The sequence below is a fragment of the Cherax quadricarinatus genome, chromosome 1, assembly GCF_038502225.1.
Source record: "Cherax quadricarinatus isolate ZL_2023a chromosome 1, ASM3850222v1, whole genome shotgun sequence".
NCBI lineage: Eukaryota > Metazoa > Arthropoda > Malacostraca > Decapoda > Parastacidae > Cherax > Cherax quadricarinatus.
Genome location: NC_091292.1, coordinates 53,194,932 through 53,220,766, shown reverse-complemented (window position 1 = coordinate 53,220,766; position 25,835 = coordinate 53,194,932).

The window sequence follows — 25,835 nt, the reverse complement described above, 5'->3', positions numbered from 1 at the left end:
TGTAGCTTGCTCAGCTATCAAAACTTTGAGGCCCAGTCCCTGGACCCATTATGTACCTCTGTAATCTTTTGACTACCGCCCACAGGATGGGTATGGGGTGCATAATAAACATATTAAACTAAACTTGCTTGCATACTAACAATGTCACCATCCTCACTAGAGTTGATAATATCAACTGAAGCATTAGTCATCAGAGAACTGAGGTGTGATATTTCCAGTTACAGGAAGCAGAGGCACATGAGTGTCAAAATGAGACCGTGGAGGCTCCAAGGGAAAATTTGGTAGGCCAGGTGAATTACCCTGGGAAAGTACCTGTTCTTGTTCAACAGGATCAGCTGCAATAGCGGAAGAGTAAGCACCAATCTTCTTCTTCTTATGGCCAGAGCTTTGGTAAGATGGGTAAGGAAGAAGGATGGGTAAGGATAGAAATCTTGGAAAAGGGTGGGAGGGGAAAGAGAGATGTAGGATATAAAAGGTAAGTGGCCCAACCACTTTGGTGTAATTTAAAAAGTGTATGTGGAATAATATAATCTTGAAGGGGTATAATACTAACCCATCAGAGTCACATAGATATAACATATATAAGTACATGACTCTGAATTGGTAGTAAATATACAAGTTGCAATTTTTTTTTTTTTTTTTGCGATTGCACAACGGATATTTAAACGGCAATGAAGGCAATAATTTTCTGGCCAATAGCTTCTTACAAGGTGGTGTCCCGCCATAGTAAATGTAGCATAATTTTAACAGGAGAATATTATACAAGAGGTCTCCCTAATTGGGGACGATGATTTTCTCAGTAAACATAGAAGGGTTCTGGTGTTACCCAATCATCTTCATTTGCAGGGAGGTTGCTCAACATCATTGGTCGATGGTAATCGTCTTTATGGATAAAACGACGGACCCTCTGTGGGAGAGTCATTCTTTGAGTCCTGTGAGGAGTATTGACGATATAATCCGTGGTATTTTCAACTTGGAGATAATGTTCTCTATCCGGCATGTAGAGTTCTTGCATTGCATAGAGTTGTTTCTTCTTCAGGGTGTCAAGGCGTACATTTAAGGCAGTAATATCTTGTTGTACATGTAAATCTGCCATTTTAACTCTGTCTCTCCTCCTGGTACCCGTAATGAAGCGGAGAGCTCTATTCTGGACCCGTTGTAACCGTAGCATGTTGGTCTTTGTTGTTAATGACATTGGGACACATGGGTATTCGAGTATAGGTCTTATTATCATTTTATACAGATGTTTTTTGACATGTGGAGGGGCTTGATTAAATCTAGAGACTGTTAAGACCGGCTTTGGCTATGTTGATCTTTTTATTTACATGAGAAGTTGAGTGGAGCAGCCTGTCTATTTCATATCCCAAGATCTTGTTAGGGCTTCTAATGGCTACAGGTGTACCTCTGATGGAGATACCCCGTTTATCTTCGATGGTTGATGCAAAACATCCTATCGTGCTAACAAGGACTTTGTCAGGGTTAGTCGTAATTCTCCATTTCTTTTCCCAATTAGATGTTCGACGAAGTTCAATATTCATTTTTTCTATGACTCTCTCGTACTTGTATTTTCCTGTTACCGAAGTTGATGAGACGACATGGATAACATCATCTGCAAATTGCGTTATAATTGTATCATTAAACTTTGGTTGAGGAAGGTCATTCACATAAATGTTGAATAGAATTGGACTAAGACAAGAACCTTGTGAGACACCAGCTGTTGGTATAAAAGGCTCTGTCGACCTGCCGTGAAAGGTGGGAATGATTTTTCTTTGAGTTAAGAGGTTATATGTTAATCTGAGAAAGGTCCAGTTATGGTCTGGTAGGTCAATACGTTTGTATATAAGACCATCATGCCATAAGCTATCAAAAGCTTTATGAACATCTCTGGTGGCAATTAGGGCAAGATTGCCCTGATGTTTTATACTTGTTACAGTATCGAAAATAATATTTATTGCATGATGGGTACCTCTATGTACACAGGTTAGGTAAGGTTCGTCAGGAAACAGGACAAATGTTTCCTGACGCGGGTCTTAGTCAGATGATGACCCGCCTTTGGAGCTTTTGGTCATCTGACCGAGGCCTTCCGCTGGCTTACCGGTCCACCCCTTTAAAAATTATGGTCATTTATAACCATTGTTGATAATTCTATGTACACAGGTACAAAGGATAATATAAAGGTTGGAGATGAATATACAAACTTGAAAATTTGGCAACAAAATGTTATGAAAAGTATACAATAATGATTAATGTACAAAAGTAAAATTGACTGGTAGTAAATATGGTGTTTAATAAAATTTTAGTAAGTAATAATGATTACAAAAAAAGATTAATTAGCAAAAAAAAATGAAAAAGTAATGTTTATTTCAAGTATTAAATTTTAAGAACAGTTATTTGGATTCACTATTGCACTGGTAGTTATACTAGAGGTTATTTGGCAGTACAAGGTATTTAAGAGTACTCTAAGATAGTAAATGTGGTATTAAAACAGGTTATGGTAATTAGACAATTAATGATAATTAAATGTCAAAAATGTTAAGAGTAAATTGTACTGATAGTAAAAATGGTAATTAATTATTAATTTTAGCAAGTAATATCAGTTAATAGTATTTAAAAAATATGAGGTAGTAATATGGACAGAGAAAGTATCCATTCAGCTAATATTTAAGCAAGCAATAGTAAATAAGAAAGTTACATAAGGTGATTTATGCTTACTAGTAAAATCACAAAATGAGGTAGTTGATTATTTAATTACTAAGAGATTGTACTATGAAATTTGAACAATAATGGAGCAAAACATACACTACACTACGTAGGCTTTTAGGTTGGACATTGTTTAGTTATTCTCTGTAAGATTAGTATCCCTGAGAAATCGTGATAGATCATTCTCGTTCGTGATTGTGTACAGTTGACCTACATTCTTTTTCCTAACTAGAATTTTCCCATCCCGTGTGAAGCATTGGATCGACACCATGCCTAACCCTTCTAGGGTAGGGTAGGTGCCTGAGCCCGAGCCTTTAGCTCATAAGACTGTCATTCCCATTTGCTCCCTTGGGGCGGGGATGGCAGACCAGAGAGGCCTAGCTTGTGGCTAGGCCTGGGGACAGTTGGTCCCAAAGATGAGGAGGTACTTGTGCCTCCTCCCATGGGAGACTTAGGTCTCAGACACTCCCTAAAGAGGAAGCCAAGGCCGGGCCACCACTTGGAAAAGGCCCGGGCCGGGAGAATACCGGCTAATCTTTAACTAACTAACTAACTAACTGTGAAGCATTGGTGTATTGTGTCATTCTCCGCTTAACATGTAGGTGGTCACGTATGATCTGGAGAGTTGTATCTTTGTAGTTTGAATGGTTTAATTCGCTGGGAAAGAGTGGAGTGTTAATTACTACTGCATCAGATAACTTATCTTGCTCTGCCTTATCATCTTGGTTAGCAAAATAATTGTTCAATTGGGTATCCATGTTTATTTTCCAGTCCTTGACGTTAGTTTAATATGTTTATTATGCACCCCATACCCATCCTGTGGGCGGTAGTCAAAAGATTACAGTTATTTGGTCTGTGTGACTGGCTATGACTGATTGGAAGGTCTTGCCAAAATCATTATAGGTTATTTCACGTGTTTTTACTTATTTCATGTAATATCATGTTTTAAATGAAATATAAAAAAAAAAAGTTCGCTAGGTTCATGTTGTTTGTAGGATCAATGTAAGGTGACATGTACATTGTATAGCCTCTTGAGGGGGACAGTGTGTTGTGGGGTCGAATCCTGGCCTGCAGCAGTTTGGAAATATATATATATATATATATATATATATATATATATATATATATATATATATATATATATATATATATATATATATATATATATATATATATTGGAAAATACTGTATATTTTCCGAAAATACAGTGTATTTTGTATGTAAATTGATGGAATATATTGTAGGTAATAAAAATTGATTTGTAAATAAATAAAGAACCAGCGAGTGTGGTGAGCATCGCTGGGGAACGGGGGGGTGTCGCCATTGTTTTCTTGAACTGGGCAAGATAACGTTAGAGAAAATTGGAAGAATTTTCGTAGCTCTAGAGGTTATATTGTGTTTAAAATTTCTCAAATAGGAGCCGAAATTGTTGGATTTGCAGTCCTGCAGAACATGAGAATTAGGCGGCTGGACAGGACTCTGTAATTAGCTGGGAACAGGATAAATTTACCCAAGGTGATGTCTGTTTATGTTGAAATTCTGGTCAGCATTTTCTTCATATTTTAGGCAGGGGTTTGTGTATGACACACCAAGTAATCTCCAGACAAATTGGTGAGTGCTATTATTATAAATTCTCCTTCAATGTATATGTAGTCATTTATTAAATTTAACATGCAGTCCACATATTTATATTAATGTTGTACCAGAATTCCTGGTGATGTATATATCAGTTGAAATTAATGTAGGTCCAGAGTGACTTGTGGAGTAGGTATCAAAAGAGGACATTTTTTGTGACCTAGGATGTCCTAAAATTCCTACATGGCTCTGTAACCTTGATAAAGAATAATCATCTTTGTTACTTTAATAAAATTATTAGTATGTATCTAATGAGATTCATCCAGGTAATTTTTATTTTTCATATATATATACATATAGTCATAGACAGTACATATTGGATTCAACATCGACGGAGATTGGAGAACAGAGAGTGTGTTGTGTTTGCTTGGGAATATACATCTGTGTTAGTTTATGCACAGATTAGCATCATTTCTAGTGATCCTTGGACTGTGTTCAGAGCTGTGAACCATGTGAGGGTGGCTAAGGGCTCCTACTGGGGCACTGAGCCTCGCAGCTCTGCACCCAGTGTGGGCGGCTTTGAGGTCACAGGCAGCAGCTCCGCTGCTGGTTCTGTCCCCACACCTACAGTTACCATGTCAGACCCAGGAGAGTGGCCTAAACATTCATTGGAATGCGGGGACGAGTTGGAGGACGATGTGGGGCAGGTGGGAGCCCCCATCAAGAAGGCGAAGGATGCAGTGGAGACTACTGTATCTGCTGATCTGCCACTAGATCTGCTGCCAGCTGCTACCCAAGGAGACTTGCACCCCCAGATGGCCATAGGGGTCATGGAAGGAAAGCAGGGGGCTGTAGCTCCTCCACTGGCAAGGATGGAGCCATCCCAGGTCCCGACCCCAGTTGCGTTGGCCTCCACAGAGGAGGGGGACTGGCTGACTCCACGTGGAAGAAGGAATTCCTGCTCTACTCGAGCACAAGCAACCAGGGCCTTCAACAAATTCAAGGTTCCCAATTACGGGTTTGTGAGGTATCTGGAAGGTCTTCCCCACCTCAAGTTCCGTTGCGAGTTCACTCTCAGGAACGAGGTTCTGGTCATTCCTTGGGTTGAAGGGGCTGATTATGATGCATCCCAGCATGGTGAAACTGGTTGCTTGGGAGAAGGTGTACAAGGGGGTGCTCTTACACGTTCCTGTGACCCTACCACTGGACCCCATTTTGGAAGTGCCCAATATTGTCAAGGCAGAGTGACTCACTGCCACAGTAAACAAGGTGCCTACCCACCAGGTGCTGATGCATCACAAAGGTCCACTTCCCACACACCTGGACCTTGGGGTCAGGGGAAGATTCAAGACCCGACCATACCTGTCAGGCCCACTGCAATGCTTCAACTGTCAGGGGTTCAATCATATTGCAGCCACCTGCCAGTGAGAGAAGTGTGGTGTGTGCAGCAAGGCACACGACTCGGACTGCATTGCAATCCTCAAGCAGCCAACCGGTGAGGCCCTTCAGCCAGAGCCCAAGTGTGCCAACTGCTCAAAGAGGCACCATGCCTGGAACTGGAGCTGTCCTGTGATAATGCAGCACTGGCAGCAGGTTTGTCATTGGAACGACCAAGCAGCCCCAGTGCCACCCAGCCTTGGAACCACCCAGCAACAGTCAGTATGGGCTCCAACTGAGGTACCCCAGATACTGCAGGAAGGCAATACCAGTGAGTTCCCGGCACTGGGCTCCCAGCAGTGGCATCAGGGGGCAGGCACTGGCTTGCAGCAATGTGGTCAACTGCAGGGTCAGACGGCATGGTGGCCAGGAAGACAGAATCACTGGGAAAGGCAGCCACAAGCCAGGAACACTGCCCAGCAGGTCCCAGCTGGGCACCATCATTCCTTGCCATCCCGCCAGCAGACCTCTTCCTAAGGGCAGGCCCCTTGTGCGAGCAGCCAGAGTCAGGCAGAAGTTCCCCGCCAGGGGACCCGGAAGCCCGTGGCCACTCAGGCCGGACCCAGGGTGCACCTGGCTTATGCAGTTGCAGTTTCGACAACCACCCAGACATACCCAGAGATTCAACCCCGACTCGAAGTGTCGTCCGACTCAACGCCTACAGAGGTATTGGTGGACTCATTTCCCGCTCCACTGAAGAAAACCATTGGGGTCATCTCAGCGCTCCTCTGTCACCTGATGCCGTCGGCAGAGGACAGGAGCACCTGCAGACAGCTCCTGTCGTGGATGCTGGGCATGGTCCTGCTGGACAGGAAGAACTCAATGGAACTTCAAGCCATCATTCAGGAGTCCTTCCAGTCCATGATGGAAGAGGCCCCAGAGTCACCAACAATGGACAATGAGTCCCAGGCAGAGATGGAATCAGAGGGCCACCTCTGTGGCCCTTGAAGATCCTCCAGTAGAACATTTGCGGGCTGCAGTGGAAAATTCACTTAGTGACTGAAGCTGCAGTTCAGGATGAGGTTGATGTGTTCCTGCTTTAGGAGATGCTTACCAATTCGTCACATCAAATGCAGCCACGTATCCCGGGATTCTCGGCATACCTTCAGTGCCTGGAAGGGACTGGCAGGGGCACAGGGATCTACGTCAGGACCACTATCCCTCATTCAATCTCCACTGACCCCATCAACTGCAGAGAGGGCGTGGAGGTTCAGGCTGTCACCCTACACCTGCCGGATGGTCCTCTCGTGGTTTACAACATATACAGAAGTTCTTGGTACACCCTTGACATTTCAGAGGTGGCAGCACTCGCCCCCCTGGAGGGTCTTGTTGTGGCTGGGGATGTCAATGCTCACCACCCAATACTTACTTCTGTCTCTCCTACCAATGCAGCTGGGAGGCACCTTGCAGCTGAGCTGGAGGAGGTCCCTGAAAACGCCCTCCACAACAATGGTGAGCCAACCCATCACTACAGTGGCGGCCTGGACATCACACTCATCTCTAGATGGTTGCTCTCGAGTGCAAGATGGGAGGTCCACCCCATCTCACCAGTGATCACTTTGCAGTCATCACCACACTGATAGTCCAGCAGTGCCCACCCCCACATTTACACCCAGATGGAATTTCAAGGAGGCTGACTGGCAGTGCTTCCAGGAGGTCATCGAGCATTGGTGGGCAGAGTCTCCTCTTCCGGAAGATCCAGATGAGGCAGCTCAGAGATTGCAGGCAGCCTTCACATGTGCAGCTGAGGCAGCCATACCTAAAATTGCAGGCAGAGGGTCATAAAAGCGTGACTGGTAGTTTTACAATGAGGACATCGGCGAGCAGAACCACCGGATCAACATCGTACGCAAGTTACACAGGCATAATCCCACGGCTGAGTCCATGCGTCTGCTCAGAGAAGTGGTGCAGCATACACGCCATGTCTCACACAGGGTCTGGCAAGCTAATTGGTTTGAGTGGTGTGCCTCCCTCGGCTACTCTTCCACCTTATCTGAAATTTGGACCAAGTTACGACTGGCCACCGGGCAGTGTTGCAGTGTGGCTCGATTGCACCCAGATCCCGCAACGGAGGCAGAACGTCTGGTGGACCTTTTCACTGGTGGCCCGGTGGCCTGATGGCTAAAGCTCCCGCTTCACACACGTTTCCTTACACCTGTTGTCCTGTTATCTTATCACCTCCAGAGCGGCCATGGCTCAACTGCGTCAGGATCTCCAGGACCTCCAAGCCACCCTCCTTCCTAGGAGGATGATGGTGATCCAGGGGGCATGCCAGGCTCAGGAAGTCATGGATGAAGACTTCACCGACCAAGAGCTCCAGGCAGCCTTCATTCACATCTCATCGGAGCACTGTACCGAGGCATGATGGTATCACCTATGGCATGATCACTCGGTCTGGCCATTCTGGTCATGCAGCTGTCCTGGGGGTCGTCAACCGGACTTGGCGAGCTGGCAAACTCCCTGCCATATGGAAGGAGGCTGACATCATACCGATTCCTAAGCCTGGGGATCCTGGCAGTGTGAGACCCATCTCCCTCACCAGTTGCATCTCAAAGGTGTCTGAAAGGATGGTGTTGGAGTGCCTGAGGTGGAAACTTGGCCCTCTTCATAAACACCTCTATAGCTTCACCAGAGGAGTAGGCACTTTAGAAAGCCTTACCATCCTACTGGCTGGCATTGGGTCGGACGCCCAAGCCCACATTGTTGTCTTCCTCGACCTCGAGAAAGGTTTTGAGCTAGCCAGTGCACCTGCCATCCTCTCATTCTTAGCCCGCAGGGGGGTTAAGGGCAGGCTGCTTGCATGGCTTCATTCCTATCTCCATGACAGGTGGGCCCGGGTATGCTTCCAGGGGCATGCCTCTTCTCTCAAGTCCCTGGACAATGGCACTCCACGGGGTGGGGTGCTTAGTCCCACCCTGTTCAATGTACTGATGCACCAGCTGGTGTGCCTGCCTTTCTCCACAGGCACCTTCCTAGTCAGCTACACCAATGACCTGGCACTTGTCGTACCTAGAAAGTGCCGGCTTTTGCAGCATGCCCAGGAGGACCTCGATCTGCTGGCTTCCACTTGCCGTCACTTGGGGCTCAAGATATCTGCGGCAAAATCCAAAGCCATGATCCTTTGCACCAGGGAACCCAGTCAGAGGCTGCGGGTCCTGGGCATCGACCTGGACTGCATTCACAGTTATAGGTACCTTGGCATCTACATTTACAGGCGCCTCACCTTCCAGAAACATGTGCACCACATCAAAGAGAGAGCCCTGCAGAGAGTCAGGGCAATGAGTGCCATGGCCAACCCTAGGGTTGAGGCCAGCCTCGAGGTCATGAGGTTGTTCTACATCTAGGCAATACGTTCGCTCGTTGACGTTGACTATGGAGCGCTTGGTCTGGTTCACACCAGACCCACAAACATCAAGTCCCTCTGTGTGATCCAGAACACAGCTGTATGGGCCATGCTGGGGGCTCCTAGGTGGGCCAATGCAGTGGCTCTGAACTTTGAGGTGCAGTTGCAACCCCTTGAAGACAGGATCCAACTTCTAGCTGCCAAGAGGATTGCAAAGTACCTCCGACGCCCAGGGGCTGACAAACTGATGAGGGATTTATGGGTTCACCAGGGACAGGTCATTCCAATGCACCCCGGCAGCCGATGGATGTGGTCGCACGGAAGCTTCTGCCCATGACATTGCTCCAGGCGGGAGGCTGTGACAGACTGGCAGCGAACTACACGGTGCCGCCTCCTTGGGCACCAGAGCTGCTGGCAGTGTGCTGGACAACCCTACCAGGCAGCAAGAGACATTGCCCCCAGCACATTCTGCAACGACTTGCCTTGGCTAGCATTGTGGGTGTGGAAGGCCCGGGGTGTGTGCCATATTATACCGATGGCTCCAGAGACCCAGTGGCAGGCCACACAGCTGCTGGGATATTCCACAGCAATCTGACAGCAGGTTGGTGCCTCCCGGACCATTGCACCATCCTCCAGGCTGAAGTCTTTGCCATCTAACAAGCTCTGCAGCATGCTCTTGCAGACCATCAGCATCCCCCCGTCATCCACGTTGATTCCAAGGCAGCGATCCAAGCACTTATGCACAGAGAGCCAAGGGACAACATACACTTAATCACATCCATCCGGGGTGACCTGCAGACGTTCATGGCCCAGGGTTGCAGGACCACCATCAACTGGATCCCGAGCCATGTGGGTATCCCCGGCAATGATGCCGCAGATGAGGCTGCAAGGACCGCAACCCTCGAGGCACAGCCACGTGCTGCAATCTCCATCAGCCTCAGCCAGATTGCACTGTGGACTGCTGGTGCAGCCAGCTGCCCACTCCCTGACCCTGGGGATTCACGGAGCCTCCGTTGGTATGACAGGGCGACCCACAAGGGTCGACCAGAGAACTGAGGGTGCATGTCCACCGCCTATGCTTAGGGTATCCCACCACTGCGCAGAACAGGCACAAGAGGAGCTCTGTGCCCATTGCGGCCAAATGGTTCCGAAACCCTTGGTGCACTACCTGTTAGACTGCTCGGCTACAATGCCCCTTCGCCGTAGACACTTTCCAATGACCCCAGAGACTTGGACACCTTACTCCCAGTCATTGCACATCACCCCCCATCCCCGTTGAAGTTGCTGTGAGGGCCTGCTTTGGGCCTACATTGCACCGCACACGAGCCGCTGTTAGTGCACACTAGCTTTTGGTACGTCATTCCACCATAGAGCCGGAGAGGTACCCCCCTTCCCACCGAAGAACTGCTACGCATGTACAAGGAAAGATAAACGACACTTCCCTATCGGGGAGCCATTCATTACTTTTTAACAAGTCATTAGAAACTAGCACCTTCCCAAAACTACTCAAGACAGCAAGAGTTACACCAATACATAAAGGTGGTGACCCTACAGATGTAAACAACTATAGGCCAATATCAAACTTACCATTGCTATCCAAAATCCTCGAGAAACTCGTGCGCAGGAGACTGTATTCATTTATAACGGCACAAAACATACTTAACCCCTGCCAATTTGGATTCAGGAAAAATAAAAGCACTAATGATGCAATTGTAAAAATGCTAGATCCCTTAGATTGGAAAATAAGGAATATCCACTAGGAATTTATATTGACCTAAGAAAAGCTTTTGACACAGTAGACCACGGCATCCTACTCCACAAACTTGACCATTATGGTATAAGAGACCATGCGCTTGCATATTTCAAATCCTACCTTACTAATAGATATCAGTATGCCACCATTAAAGACACAGCGTCATCAACACAGCCACTTGATACTGGAATTCCGCAGGGAAGTGTCCTTGGATGACACGACTTATGTCATCTCTCACCCTAATCTTGCCACCCTCAACACCATTGTTAATGAGTAGCTGCTCAAAATATCAACTTGGATGACAGCCAATAAACTTACACTTAACACAGACAAAACCTACTATATTATGTTTGGTAGCAGAGCAGGCCACCAGGCCCGGTGGCCTGGTGGCTAAAGCTTCCGCTTCACACACGGAGGGCCCGGGTTCGATTCACCGCGGGTGGAAACATTTCGACACGTTTCCTTACACCTGTTGTCCTGTTCACCTAGCAGCAAATAGGTACCTGGGTGTTAGTCGACTGGTGTGGGCCGCATCCTGGGGGACAAGATTAAAGACCCCAGTGGAAATAAGTTAGACAGTCCTCGATGACGCACTGACTTTCTTGGGTTATCCTGGGTGGCTAACCCTCCGGGGTTAAAAATCCGAACGAAATCTTATCTTATCCAAGGTACGATACTACCTGCCGCAAAATGCCCTTCTCACACTATACCATTCACTCGTTTATCCATACCTCACCTATGCTATTTGTGCTTGGGGTTCAACTGCAGCAATACACCTAAAGCCAATAATAACAAAAAGCCGCAGTAAGAATAATAACTAATCCCATCCCTGGCAACACCCCCCCCCCCCACTCTTCATAGATCTAAACTTACTCCCTGTTAAGAACATCCACACTTACTACTGTGCAATCTACATATACATGACCTTAAATTCCAATATAAACCTTGACCTAAAATGCTTTCTTGATACTTGTGACAGAACCCACAGGCATAACACCAGACACAAACATCTCTACGACATTCCCCGTGTCCTGGAGTTTACCTGGAGAGAGTTCCGGGGGTCTACGCCCCCGCGGCCCGGTCTGTGACCAGGCGTCCGACTAAACCTTCACAAAAATTCAATGTATGTCAAAGGCCCTAAAATCTGGAACACCCTACCTGAAAACTCTAGAACTGCAGATACATTCATCACCCTCAAAACTACCGTTAGAAAACATCTTATCTCCCTGATACACCCCGTCAACTAACTACATAAAAACCACCTGGTGGTTCACACTTTCACTCACTCACACATTTGACTATAAGCACAGAAATACGTATCTTAATCTTAAAATAATGATTCCTAACTAGTCACAAGTTTGCCTGTGATACTCCAATATAGAAACTATGTATTGTGCCAAAACAAAAGCATTCACATTGCTAAACTCACAAACTAGTATTTAGTCACTTAGTATTTAGTCAACTTACTCCACAATTTGTAATAATTTAGGGTTACGAGTTAATTTAAGTTTGTCCGAAATGCCTAGCCTTGCTAGGTGTTCTAGTGGCCCCCCTCTGTAATTAGTATTTTATTACATGTAAACCACACAATAACCAAAATCTGTAAACCTCGCATTGTAATCCTTATAAAGAATAAACTTTGATTTGATTTGATTTGATTGCCGGGTCACCAAATTGGAAGAGACCCGGGCCGGGATCCATACAGGCAAATCAAATAGAATAGATATATATATATATATATATATATATATATATATATATATATATATATATATATATATATATATATATATATATATATATATATAATATATATATATATATATATATATATATATATATATATATATATATATATATATATATATATATATATATATATATATATATATATATATATATATATATATGCAAAACAACCACTCTGAAAGAATAGAGAAATTCCAAGCGCTTTCGTGACTACTCACATTATCAAGGAACATAGTTCCTTGATAATGTGAGTAGTCACGAAAGCGTTTGGAATATCTCTATTCTTTCAGAGTGGTTGTTTTGCATATTCTGAAATCACCTGTTTACTGTGATCTTATTGCATATATATATATATATATATATATATATATATATATATATATATATATATATATATATATATATATATATATATATATATATATATATACATATAATGATTGCTCTAGATCTTTTGTGTTGCAGTCAACACATCAGGAGCTTGCAAAGTTGCAGAAAAGAGGAGGATGTCCAAGCAAATACATACGATCCCAAAGGTGAGAAAAACTTTCTTTCAGAGACTCAGTGTTGCAATCCAGAGGGTAAAAGCCTGCCTGGCCAGTAGGCCTGCTGGAGGGCTGCTGCTGCTTTATTCGTCAGAGAAAAGACAAGTGTTTCCCTACACGGGCCCTAATTATATCGATGACCCTTTTTTTTTTTTTTTACCTATGCTGCTAGAGCGCTCTTATTTTAGCTTGTGTCTTGAGTCTGCAGTCCAAGAGGAAGAAAGTGGGGAAACTGAAAAAAGAGGAGTGAAGGTTTGTGTTATGGAGGGGCATTCCTCCTTAAGAAAGCAAGAGCTGGAGATGCAAATAGCTCTGAAGAAGAATAATGACACCTCTGTATGATTAGTAAGACATGCAACAGTTGGGTATCTTTATTGAAACGTTTTGCCAACGCCAGTCAAATACAGATTGAGAAAATCACTAAAGAATAGTTCTATGAAAGTACATAAAAAGGCCTGAGCTTGCTACCATCTGCAGCTCATAAGACTGCCATCCCCACGAGCCCCTTTGAGGCGGGGTAGATGGCAGACCAGAGGCCTAGCTTCTCCCTACGAGCCCCGTGAGGGCGGGGAATGTGGCTAGGCCTGGGGACACTTGGTCCCAAAGATGAGGAGGTACTTGTACCTCCTCCCATGGGAGACTTAAGTCTCGAGACACTCCCCAGATAGGGAGCCAAGGCCGGGTCACCACTACTTGGAAAAGACCTGGGCCGGGAGAATACCGGCGAATAAAAAAAAAAAAAAAAGTACATCGGACCAATTTTTACCAAATAAATATACTTTTTAGATACCTTGATGGGTAAGAATAATCATACATAAATTAGGATTTTAAATTTGTAGGTCGTCTATGAGGTTACAAAAAAATATCTTTAAATATGTTCATAGGAGAGGAGAAATCTAGTAGGGGTCGTACAGCAGCTGGAGAATGTGAGTAATTAGCTGTGATGCAAGAGGATGATGTCTCCAGTTCCTTGGATCAAGAGGCTTATCCTCTCAGTAGTAGTACCAGTTCCTAGTAACCAGTTACCAGTAACCAGTGTACCAGTAGATGACTCACTACCAACCGTCTCTGCGTGAATCACTGTCTGTATTCATATTGTTGCTGACCACAGCAGTATTTCAAACCCCCCCTCACATATGGGCACTACCAGCCTACATGAGTATTTCTTTACCCTATCCACGTGTTCGAACCCCACATGATAAATGGTGGCAACTGTGTGGGAGCGTGGATTTAAGCTTTTTTAAGGGTATTTCAAGATGTTAGAAGACTGTTTGTGAGTAGCCGGTGGGTCAAAGGTGAACCGTCTCACCCATCTCCAGCTACTCGCTCCCCTCACAACCTCCACCCTGTAGCCTGCAAGCCTGTTGCAGCCGTTTCAAGCTTCCTGGCTTAGTTCGTGTGCTAATTGCTTCAATCTCCGAGGGGTTGACCCAGATTTTGCAATTAAGCCAGTCAATAAGCCAGACTGTGGAAGTGAACGCTAGTCAGCCTGCCTCAGCCTACCATCCAGCCAGTCTCCTGTCATCCACCTGCTCCTTCATGCTGTGTGCATCGTTACCCGTCTTCCAGTCAGCCATTCTCGTGGGTTAAGCCAGTCAGCCAACCCAGCTTCTAACCCAGCTGAGAGAGAGAAGTAAGCCATGCAAGTTCCTCTGAAGTATTGCTTCATGTATCGCTTTGTGCTCCCAGTTGGATGCTAAGAGTGTTCTTCACCATCCCTGTGGCATAGAGTGGCTTACAAGCCACCTTCGTGAGTGGTGAGAAGTGCGTGGCAGTGAGAGAGCACAGGGCCATTCTGTTGCCCCCACCACCACCCGCCACCACGACCACCAGCCATCCACCTCATCTACCTGTGGCTGTTTGCACCCTTGTACCGGGTCCTAATACTGTTTTGGCTCACATAATTGGTCAAGAGATTGTAGCTGAGCGCCAACGATAAAGCCAGTTATGTGAGTTCACCGAAAAAGCGCATTTCTTCCGACGACAGTGTGAGTGTAGGAAGTGTCAGAGGTGTCAGTCATCACCGCGCGGACTTCCCCTTCACTCGCTACTCCATCTACTACTACAGACTCCAGTGATAATTTTCTGTTTAGAGACATTTTTCTTGCATTTAAAGACATTTGCATGTGTGAGACATTTATGCTGAATTTCTTGTGTACTCTAAGCCTTGTATTTTCAGTGTAGACTCAGTGTTTCTTTGACTCATTACTTTTTGCAATATTTTTCAGTGTTATCGCTCATCTTATATTTTTTTTATCTGTTTTTTTTTTTATGCTACTCTCTGTCTGTAGTAAGTATTATTGTGTAGTGTACCAGTCAGTCACTCCGTGTGAAGTGATTCATTCATTTTTTTTTCTTGTATTCTTTCAGCATTGTATTCTCCAGTATTTGTCATTGTAGTTCATGCAGTGATATTCACCCCAGTATACCAAATTATCCATTTATTTCTATGTGTACCTTTTTTTTCATATGCCAGCAGTGTCTCATTCCTCTAATTTTTTCGCAGACTTGTGTACCATTATTTTTGCCAGCAAATTTTTGTCGTATCAGTCACAGCAAGATTTTGTTGTAAGAATATACTAAAATAATGAATACGTGATTAAGTGTTGTGTGCCCCGCCACTTGTAAGTGTTACACTTCCCGTTTTGTTCCTTGTTTTATTTTTATTCATATTTTTCATATTTCTTTGAACAAATTCACTCTTAGTGTAATTTCAATTTCGTTTAACGTAAAGTGTTTTCTTTACTCTGTTTGAGTAAATTGTTTTGTCTAATTTACAATTAAGAGTTAAAGTGTTCAATCAGTTTTTCTTCATATTTTTATTTTATTATTTAATCTGAGTTTTCCCAGTGATACTTTATTACTGCAGTGATTTTCTATGCCTTATGTTGTTGCACTTGTTCTGCAGTGAATTATTTTGTTGAACTTGTTCTGCAGTGAATTATTTTGTTGAACTTGTTCTGCAGTGAATTATTTTCTTTTATTGATATTTTTATGCATTATTATTCTCAGTTCATTATTGCATCTTGTTTTTCATTTTAATTTTCCTGATGTTGTCTTTGCATTATATTTTAATTTTGTTTATGCATTCTTAGAAAATATTTAAATTTCCCAGTTATCTCTCGTTGCATACAATTTAGTGATTTTATTTTCTACTTTTTACATTGATTTAAAATTTTATTAGTTAATTTCTTTATTAGCAAGAGTAAAGACAGCTCATTTTGCATTTAATTCAGTCTCCAGTAATATTTTTACTTGTAAATTTCAATGTAATTTTTATTTTGGCCAACAGTTCTTTACATTGAGTTGTCCTTCCTCTTGCAGTGTATCTTAGACATTTTTTTTATTACTTATGCAGAATTGTTAAGCATTTTCTTCCACTTAAGCTTACTGTGTCATTTCTCTATTTTTTTTTGCCTTATGTCCTTGAGTAAGTTCCCTGAGATCATGTCCCAGTCACTTTTGAATGTTCACTTAGTGTATCATGCCACTCAAAGTCAATATGAATCAGTCCACAGTACCAACATTCCCTTACTGACTGAAAGACAATACCTAGCCCTTGAGCAATGTGTTTGTTCTCACAGCTTGTATCTGAGATTTGTTAAAGTGCTGCGAAATGTGAAGTTCAGATTAAGTTCCTATAGATCCGTGAATTACTTATTAACGTAGCCGAGTGGTCAGGCACTAGTAATACTGTCACTCCTGTCTGGACTCCAGCCACAATATCATGCACGCAGGATAGTGCTGAGACTACTATCCTTGCGATGGCGACTTGTTCAAGTATTCGTTCCTTCCCAGGGGACGCTTTGAGAAGAACTTTACTTGCAACGAGTTATGCCATCTCTTGCTGATGCCACAAGCCGTTGCAGAAAGACGTTTCTGTGGCTAGTGTGCTCACTTGAGTGTTGTTGCTGTCCCTTGTGTTTCAGATTGTGATCCCATCCTAGTTGACAGTAATCAGTGCATTGTAAGAAGTTATTTCTCGAGTAACTTCCACGTTGTTAACGTTTGTAAGTGAAGTTTATAGCTGATACCTCGTGTCACTGTGTGCGACTCAGATTGAATATCAGCATTGTTCTCCCTTGCTCATATTGCGTGTTATAGCATTAATTTTTTTCAACCGGGGGGAGTCATCCACTCCACCGAGTTTGTTCATTCCTCCAGTAAGAAAGAACCGATCCCTTGTGTTCTGGTGATTCGATTCCTGCTCCAGGAAGATCTTATTCTTACTGTGAAGCCACCAGCACCCATCAGTGACTTTGTCATGAACCAAGAATTACTGTATCGAACAGCCGAGTTGGGTACTCCTAGCAGAAGAGTATACCAGTTAGTAATTCCACAGTCACTAGTGAATGTAGCCTTACAGCTAGTTCACGATGTACCAGGTGTTGCACACCCTGGTATGGATCGTTCAGTAAAACAAGCCAGATTGAAATACTTTTGGCTTCGTATGGCAACTGATATATCTGAGTATGTTAAGAAATGTAGTGTCTGCATGCAACATAAAGGTAATGCTAATGGTCCTAATCCAATCCAAGTATATCCAACCACTAGCGAACCGTGGGAAAGAGTTGCGCTAGATTTGTTAACTAATTTCCAATGTTCTCTCCAAGGCAACAAACATCTGTGTGTTATGGTAGACCATTTCACCAGATATTGTGAGTTAGTTCCTATTGCAGATAAGACTGCCGAGACAGTAGCTAAAGCGTTTAAAGAACGCATTATCTGCAGGCATACCACCCCTAAGTCCCTAGTAACAGATAATGGAGGTGAATTCTGTAATGAGATTCTTGAAGATTTGTGTACCTTGTACAAGATCTCTAAATCCACCATTGTTCCTCATCATCCTGCCAGCAATGGGTTAGCGGAACGAACCAATAAGAAAGTACTTGATGTCTTGAGAGCCACTATCAATCCCAACAGTGAAACTTGGGATGAAGTTATACCTGATGTGCAGTGTGCTATAAATTCTGCTTACAATGTTTCTATAGGTGACACTCCACATTATGCATTGTACGGTGTAGATAAACGTTTGCCTTATGAGTTGCTATATTCTAATCCGAAACCAAATTACAACCCTGATGATTTCATAGCAACTCGTACCAGCTTAGCTCAAAGTGTTTTTAGAAGAATCCGTGAAACACTTCATAAATCAACAGCAGAATTTACAAGAGTCGCAAACACTCGAGCAAAGCCATCCAAAATCAAAGTAGGCTCAAGAGTTATGCTGACTAACTTTAACAAAACGTCTGCAATGCCAAAGCTTGATCAAAAGTTTGTTGGTCCTTATCGAGTAGTTGAACATATCACTGGTAATAAGTATAAGGTTAGAGAAATTAGTACTGGTCAGTATAAAGAATTGCATTTAGATCATATGAAGTTAGTATGTGATGATAATGATGTTCCAACCCAGACTAATGTGACAGACTCTGACAGTCCTCCTGATCCTGTACTCTCTTCCTCTGATACTCAGTCAGACGATCAACCTGAATGTCGTTATTCCCTACGTACACGACAGGTATTGAGAAATCCTCAAGTATCATTTGTAACTTCCAATTCAGATTTGCCTCAAATACAGCATGAGTTAGCCAGTGCAACAGAGTTTGATCCTCCCAGAGATGACACCCATTCTGCATATGTCAATCTTACCCTAGCAGAGTTGGGGTTAAATGTAAATAACCTGTATAGATGAATAATTACAGTATCAACTTATCAGTATTCAAGATTTTTTTTTGTGTGTGTGTGTTCACGTTCTCTCCGAATTCTGAGAGTTAACAGTCTAGATTTGAGTGCACCGAATCTGCCTTTCTGTTAAACACTTCTTTCTTTGTATATATTCCTTCCTCAGAATCCGTAGATCACATGAATACAGATCGATCGATCAAATTTTTTTTTATCACTTCAATTGTGTAATCTCAACGTTGAGTTTCATTCGTTGAGTTTCATTCGATGAGTTGTGTTATATTATATCTTGTATTGCATTACAGTTTCAGTTACGTAAGCTTCCATTCCAATGTTCTACTTATGTATGTTATAATGTTCAATTGTTGTGTACTTTGACATTGTATAGAATCAGCCCAAGCCGTATACCTGCCATCTCTAGCTTGTATTAGTTGTATGTCGGGACGACATACGTTAGCGTCGCCGAGCTCTCAGTAGTAGTACCAGTTCCTAGTAACCAGTTACCAGTAACCAGTGTACCAGTAGATGACTCACTACCAACCGTCTCTGCGTGAATCACTGTCTGTATTCATATTGTTGCTGACCACAGCAGTATTTCAAACCCCCCCTCACACATGGGCACTGTGGGTTAGTCAGTCTTACGAGTGAGAGCAAGGAGGCAGGTCACGGCTGTTTGGCGCTTCCCACACTATCCGTAATATACGTACTACCAGCCTACATGAATATTTCTTTACCCTATCCACGTGTTCGAACCCCACATGATAATCCCAGAAGGAAGTTATTCGAAACAATATCGGCAGATCGCACACATTTGATAATAATAATATCTATTTACTACAAGTAAATGTACAAGGTATACAGTCCTTGCTGACATCAATGATATATAGAAAGCCACTTGTTATGCTGAGCATTTCGGGCAAATTAGGTCCATGTCCCAGGATGCGACCCACACCAGGGATGCCAAGCCCACGATGACTCTTCCGGTCGCTTGTTCTATCTAGGCTGGAATATTGCTGCACACTAACAGCACCTTTCAAGACAGGTGAAATTGCTGACCTAGAAAATGTACAGAGAACCTTCACGGCACGCATAACGGAGATAAAACACATCAATTACTGGGAGCGCTTGAAGTTCCTGAACCTGTATCCCCTGGAATGCAGGCGGGAGAGATACATGATTATATACACCTGAAAAATTCTAGATGGACTATTACCAAACTTGCACAAGAAAATCACTCAATACGAAAGCAAAAGACTTGGCAGACGATGCAACATCCCCCCCAATGAAAAGCAGGGGTGTCACTAGCACGTTAAGAGACAACACAATAAGTGTCGGGGACCCAAGACTGTTCAACTGCCTCCCAACATCAAGCAGGCACTGGACAGGCACCTAAAGTCAGTACCTTACCAGCCGGGTTGTGGTTCGTACGTTGGATTACGTGCTGTCAGCAGGAACAGTCTGATTGATCAGGGCCTGATCAATCAGACTGTTACTGCTGACAGTACCCAGGTACCCATTTTACTGATGAGTGAACACAGACAACCGATGTAAAGAAACACGCTCAATGTTTTCACCCTCGCTGGGAACCATAGGTCTAGGGTGACGTCTGCTAAAAAAAAAAAAATAACTCAGAACAAATTTGTGAAAGCTTTCCTGACAATATTGTCATACATAGTGGAATAGTGTTATCACAGTGTTACCGTAGTATAAAGATAAGATAACCATAATAAATGCTATGGTGAAAATTAAGACGGAAGTGATAGTGAGTTCATTACCTTTGTAAATTGTGAGTTCATTACCTTTGTAAATTGTGAGTTCATTACCTTTGTAAATTGTGAGTTCATTACCTCTGTAACTTGCTCAGCTATCAAAACTTTGGAGTCCAGTCCCTGGACCAATTATGTACCTCTGTAATCTTTTGACTACCGCCCACAGGATGGGTATGGGGTGCATAATAAACATATTAAACTAACTAACTAAGTGATAGCGAGCTAATAGTTAGACAACTCGTGTTGTAAACAGTTGCCAACAGTCGCCAGGATCCTACCACGCAGGTCAGCTCTTATTGATAATCTTCCTAAACCTGCTGGTGTACTTGACCTATAGTCTAGTGATATCATTGAAAAAAAAAATTATATTGAAATACGAAAAAGTGGTCAATCTTGAGAAAATACAAAAAACTATACAGTTCCATAGAAATACGATAAACAGTGTAGAGTTGTCAGTGAATGTAGCTACACAACATAAGACCATTTATCATCCAAAAACCATTTCAGAGGGGATTGGTTCTGTAGACTTTGTCTTGTACAGTCACAGACGCACTGACTCCTACTCTTCCTAGTCTCCCTGCGATCCCCTTTGGGGAGGGGAATCTTTGCCTTTCGTTTTCATCCTTTGATCAAGATGAATTCTCCAGAGTGAAGATAAAACCCTCCAGTGGGATGGTGAGTGACTCGACGAAGCTTGCCCTTGCCACCGCTACGAAAATTGGACTTAACGTCAAGATAAATACCATTCTGACATTGAAAGAAGCCTTTGTTGTAGTTTGCGACGACGCTGTTGAAGCAGAAAAACTACTTACAGCCTCTGCTTTGACTACTCTCTCTGACCGTGGGTTTCAAGTTATGTCATCTCCACCGAATCGAGCCAAACGATTTATCTTCCTAAAGAGGCTTGATAAATTGATCACCTCTTAACCTCTCGAAGACCTTAAAGACTTCTATTGAAGAACAGAATCCTTGGGAAAAGGTTGATAACATCACCAAGATACCTACAGCGTCATCTATGTTGAAAATCACATTCACAGATGTGACTATGGCTGCCCAAGCTATGGCTGACGGTCTGGTCATACACTACTATTTCATCAACTCTCAACACATTGAAGCTGAACGATACCATCATGTTGCTCAATGTTGGAATTGCTACTCCTATCAACATACCACCAAAGACTAGCCCCATTAAGGGTACCAAGTTCTGCTCAACCTGTGGGTCTGAGGGCCACGACTTGATCAAGTCTTGCACTGCCACTACTCCACCAAAGTGTCTTAACTGCAAAACGAACCATCATACTCTTGCTGCCAGGTGCCCCACACGTCGTGAAATTCTGAAGAAGACCCAAGAAGCAGAACAGAAAAAGTTACTATCCAAGTCTCCTACCTACGCTGCCATCCCCAGACTGCAGTCAGACACCACAAAACTTCTAAAAGCCACTCTACCCTCCACGACCACCACCGTCACTCCTCCAGCTTGTTAGTTTAATATCTTTATTATGCACCCCATACCCATCCTGTGGGCGGTAGTCAAAAGATTACAAAGGTACTTAATGGGTCCAGGGACTGGACCCCAAAGTTATGATAGCTGAACTAGTTACAAAGGTAATGAACTTCAGGTAGATCTAGTCACAATCATGGCAAGTTACAGAGGTAATGAATCAGCCTCACTCCTATACATGGTTACAGTCATGAACAAATTACAAAGTAATGAACCACTGATACGTCCACACCTGGTCACAACTGTAATGAGTTATAAATACAAATATTAAGTGGGTCATACACTCACACTAGCGCGCGCGCACACACACACACACGAGGGCGCACGCACAGACATATGCACACGAGCATACAAATATATGCATACACACAAGCACGCTTACCAAGTGTCTAGAGGTAAATACACACAGATCTAAATGGATTGTGAAAACGTGCAATTGCATTAAGTTTTATAACCTGCATGAACTGTATCACTGTAGGCAACAAGAGCATTTCACCCCTCCATGGAAGATGTGTTCATTTAATATCACATACCTACAAGTCCCTCCCAAGAAGCTCATTGCTAGTAATCCCTTCCTTAAATCTCTTGTTAGAGCAACTGCTCAAGAAGAAATTTCTCACCTAGCTGGTAGTAATAAGTTATCACAAATTATATACACTGATGGATCTAAACAGGAGTCTTCTGGCAGGGCTGCATCTGCTCTTGTTGCCACCTCCCTAGTTAAGAACGATAATAAATTTGTTGAGTTAGGCATAAGAATTAACAACTGGGCGTCTACACTGCAAACTGAATTGTTTGCAATCCTAATGGTGCTAAAGCTAACCTATGACACTGAGCTTGACTCTGTCATCATTACTGATTCTATGTCATCATTGAAGGCTCTTGACACATAATGACTCCAACAACATGCTCATTAGAGAAGCCAGGTACAGATACTCAAAAATTAGGGACAAAGGAATTAATGTACAATTGCTATGGATCCCATCACACATTGGATTACTCCTTCATGATAAATGATATGCTAGCCAAGAAGAGTACCCAGAAGGAGAATGTAGAATATAACTTTGGTATAACTGTGTCTAGCATTAGGAATAATATTAGGAGAGAAGTAAATAATGAAAATGATTGTTATAGGAATGCAGTTAGAAGCCTGAGTAGATCTATAACCCACTATGATAACATGAACGTAGAAAAGTATGTTTATGGAGCAACTTGCAATGTGAACAGACTGACTGATGTTGTAGTGGCCAGGCTTAGGCTTGGTTACAAGTACTTCTGGCAGTTTGGGAGACACACAGATGATGATCGAACTAAATGTAAATTATGTGATCAGGCATATGGTCACTCTCTTGAACACTATGTGCTTAATTGTCCACTCATTGAGGAATACAGAGACAGACAGTATAATAACCTATGTGACATGTCAAGATATCTTATTAATGAAAATAAGATACCAGATATACTAAGCAAATTTCCTAAATTTGCTTGTAACAGATAAGTGAACTATAGATATGTAGATATAAATCCATATGTATTCCTGTTAACCCTTTGGGGCCTAGTTCCTAGGCCTTTTGTGTATCCATATGCTCTCGCGCTACCGTCCACAGGATGGATATGGGGTGCACAATAAACTAGCCACTTCGGTGGCAAAATCTAAAATCTAATCTCGCACACACACACACACGCACACACACACCCACACACCCACACCCACACCCACACACACACACACCCACACCCACATACACCCACACACACACACCCACACCCACACACACACCCACACCCACACACACACACCCACACCCACACACACACACCCACACCCACACACACACACACACACACACACACACACACACACACACACACACACACACACAGTGACTCGACCCCTGCAACCACAAATAGGTGAGTACACACGCACACACACACTTGTGACCCAACGGAGATACATTACTGTCTGCTGTATGCTCATATGCAGAATATGGCGATGCCTGGCTCCTTTAACATCGTCATTAACGAGCTATTTGAACTGAACAACATGCCCAAGTTTGTTTTTCCAGCCTCTCCACCTTCTGCCGACATTATCAAGTTCACAGTAGACTTCTGCATGTCCCTCACAAGCATCTCCTCCACCAACTAGTGACGTCACTCCAACTCCAACTAATGTGGTGCCTTCCTTGCCTTCACCCATCTCTGGGACCAGCCAATCAGCTCTCTCCATGCCTCCTACAGTTTTTTCCTGCCTCATCTGACATGGACCAATCAGAGACCTCACCCAAAACGCCACACCACCTGCAAGAGGGCGAAAACTACACCTACCACACCTTATGAATCCAGAATGGATATTATTCCATATGAAGATCGCCTTTCTTTCATCCACTGGACCGGTGGCTTAACCTTCTATACCACAGCCCATCACGATCAAGATATGTCTATATACGACCTGCCAACAATACAGTCAAGTACACCTGTCACCCAGACTCTGTCTGCTCCTTCTCAACACTCCTAGAGACATTACAGAGCATACTGGATAAAAACGAACATGCAGACAAGAAAACTCGACTCAACATTATCCCAGTATCAAAAATGGATCCAGCACTCACAAAATGGAGGTTAAGCATCGCCACACCTCCAAGTAAATTGTCTCTCCACCGATCAATCACCATGTAGCAGCTACCCTTCTCCATCTCCTTGCCTTCCTGCCGACTGCCAGCCACCAATCACCAGCAAGATTGAGTTTTTTGCACACCATGCAAGATGCAGCCTGCCTCTGTTGTGTTCTCGTGTCTCTACATCGTCTTTGCCATCTGCTTCACAAGACTTAGCAGTTGGGTTTAGTTCCGACTCTTCTCTCTTCGCCTCAAGACATTTCTCTCACCGGCTATTCTTCGTTCTGTCCCCACTATCCCCTCGCCCTCCGTGGGTTAAGATAAGATAAGATTTCGTTCGGATTTTTAACCCCGGAGGGTTAGCCACCCAGGATAACCCAAGAAAGTCAGTGCGTCATCGAGGACTGTCTAACTTATTTCCATTGGGGTCCTTAATCTTGTCCCCCAGGATGCGACCCACACCAGTCGACTAACACCCAGGTACCTATTTGCTGCTAGGTGAACAGGACAACAGGTGTAAGGAAACGTGTCGAAATGTTTCCACCCGCCGGGAATCGAACCCGGGCCCTCCGTGTGTGAAGCGGGAGCTTTAGCCACCAGGCCACCGGGCCACCTGTGAGTCTGTTCGTTCGTTCGTTCAACCATTTCACCAGTGTTGCTTAGCTAATAACATTAACAAAATGATGCTTAGTGTGGTGGAGTGACGAAAAACAGAAAATTTTTCTTTTATTGAAATACGAGAAGTATACAGTTGCTTGTGGACTGGGAGTTTTTGGAGCTCAAGTTGCTCCTGAACGTCTCTGCTGCATTGCATAAATTCTCATTGGACAATAGTTTGGGGGATGAGGACAGTAATGCAGCTATAATTGAGACAGTAATGTCTGTGCATTGTGATGGGTATCATCAATGGAGTGGATACAAATACAAAAGTTTATTTCTATGCAAAGGTTACAATGTGTGATTACATTTCATAATTTGATTGGTAAAAAGAAAGCCACTATCATGCCTGGGCATTTCGGGAAGAGTGAGGTGGAGGGAAAGATTGTCAGCTTACTCAGTGTCCTTCACAGTGAGAATGCGCATCCCACAATTGATGGCATAAAATGACACGTTTTGACCTGCATGCCTCATGAGTACTATGTTAATTCCATGGTCAGTCAGTTAAT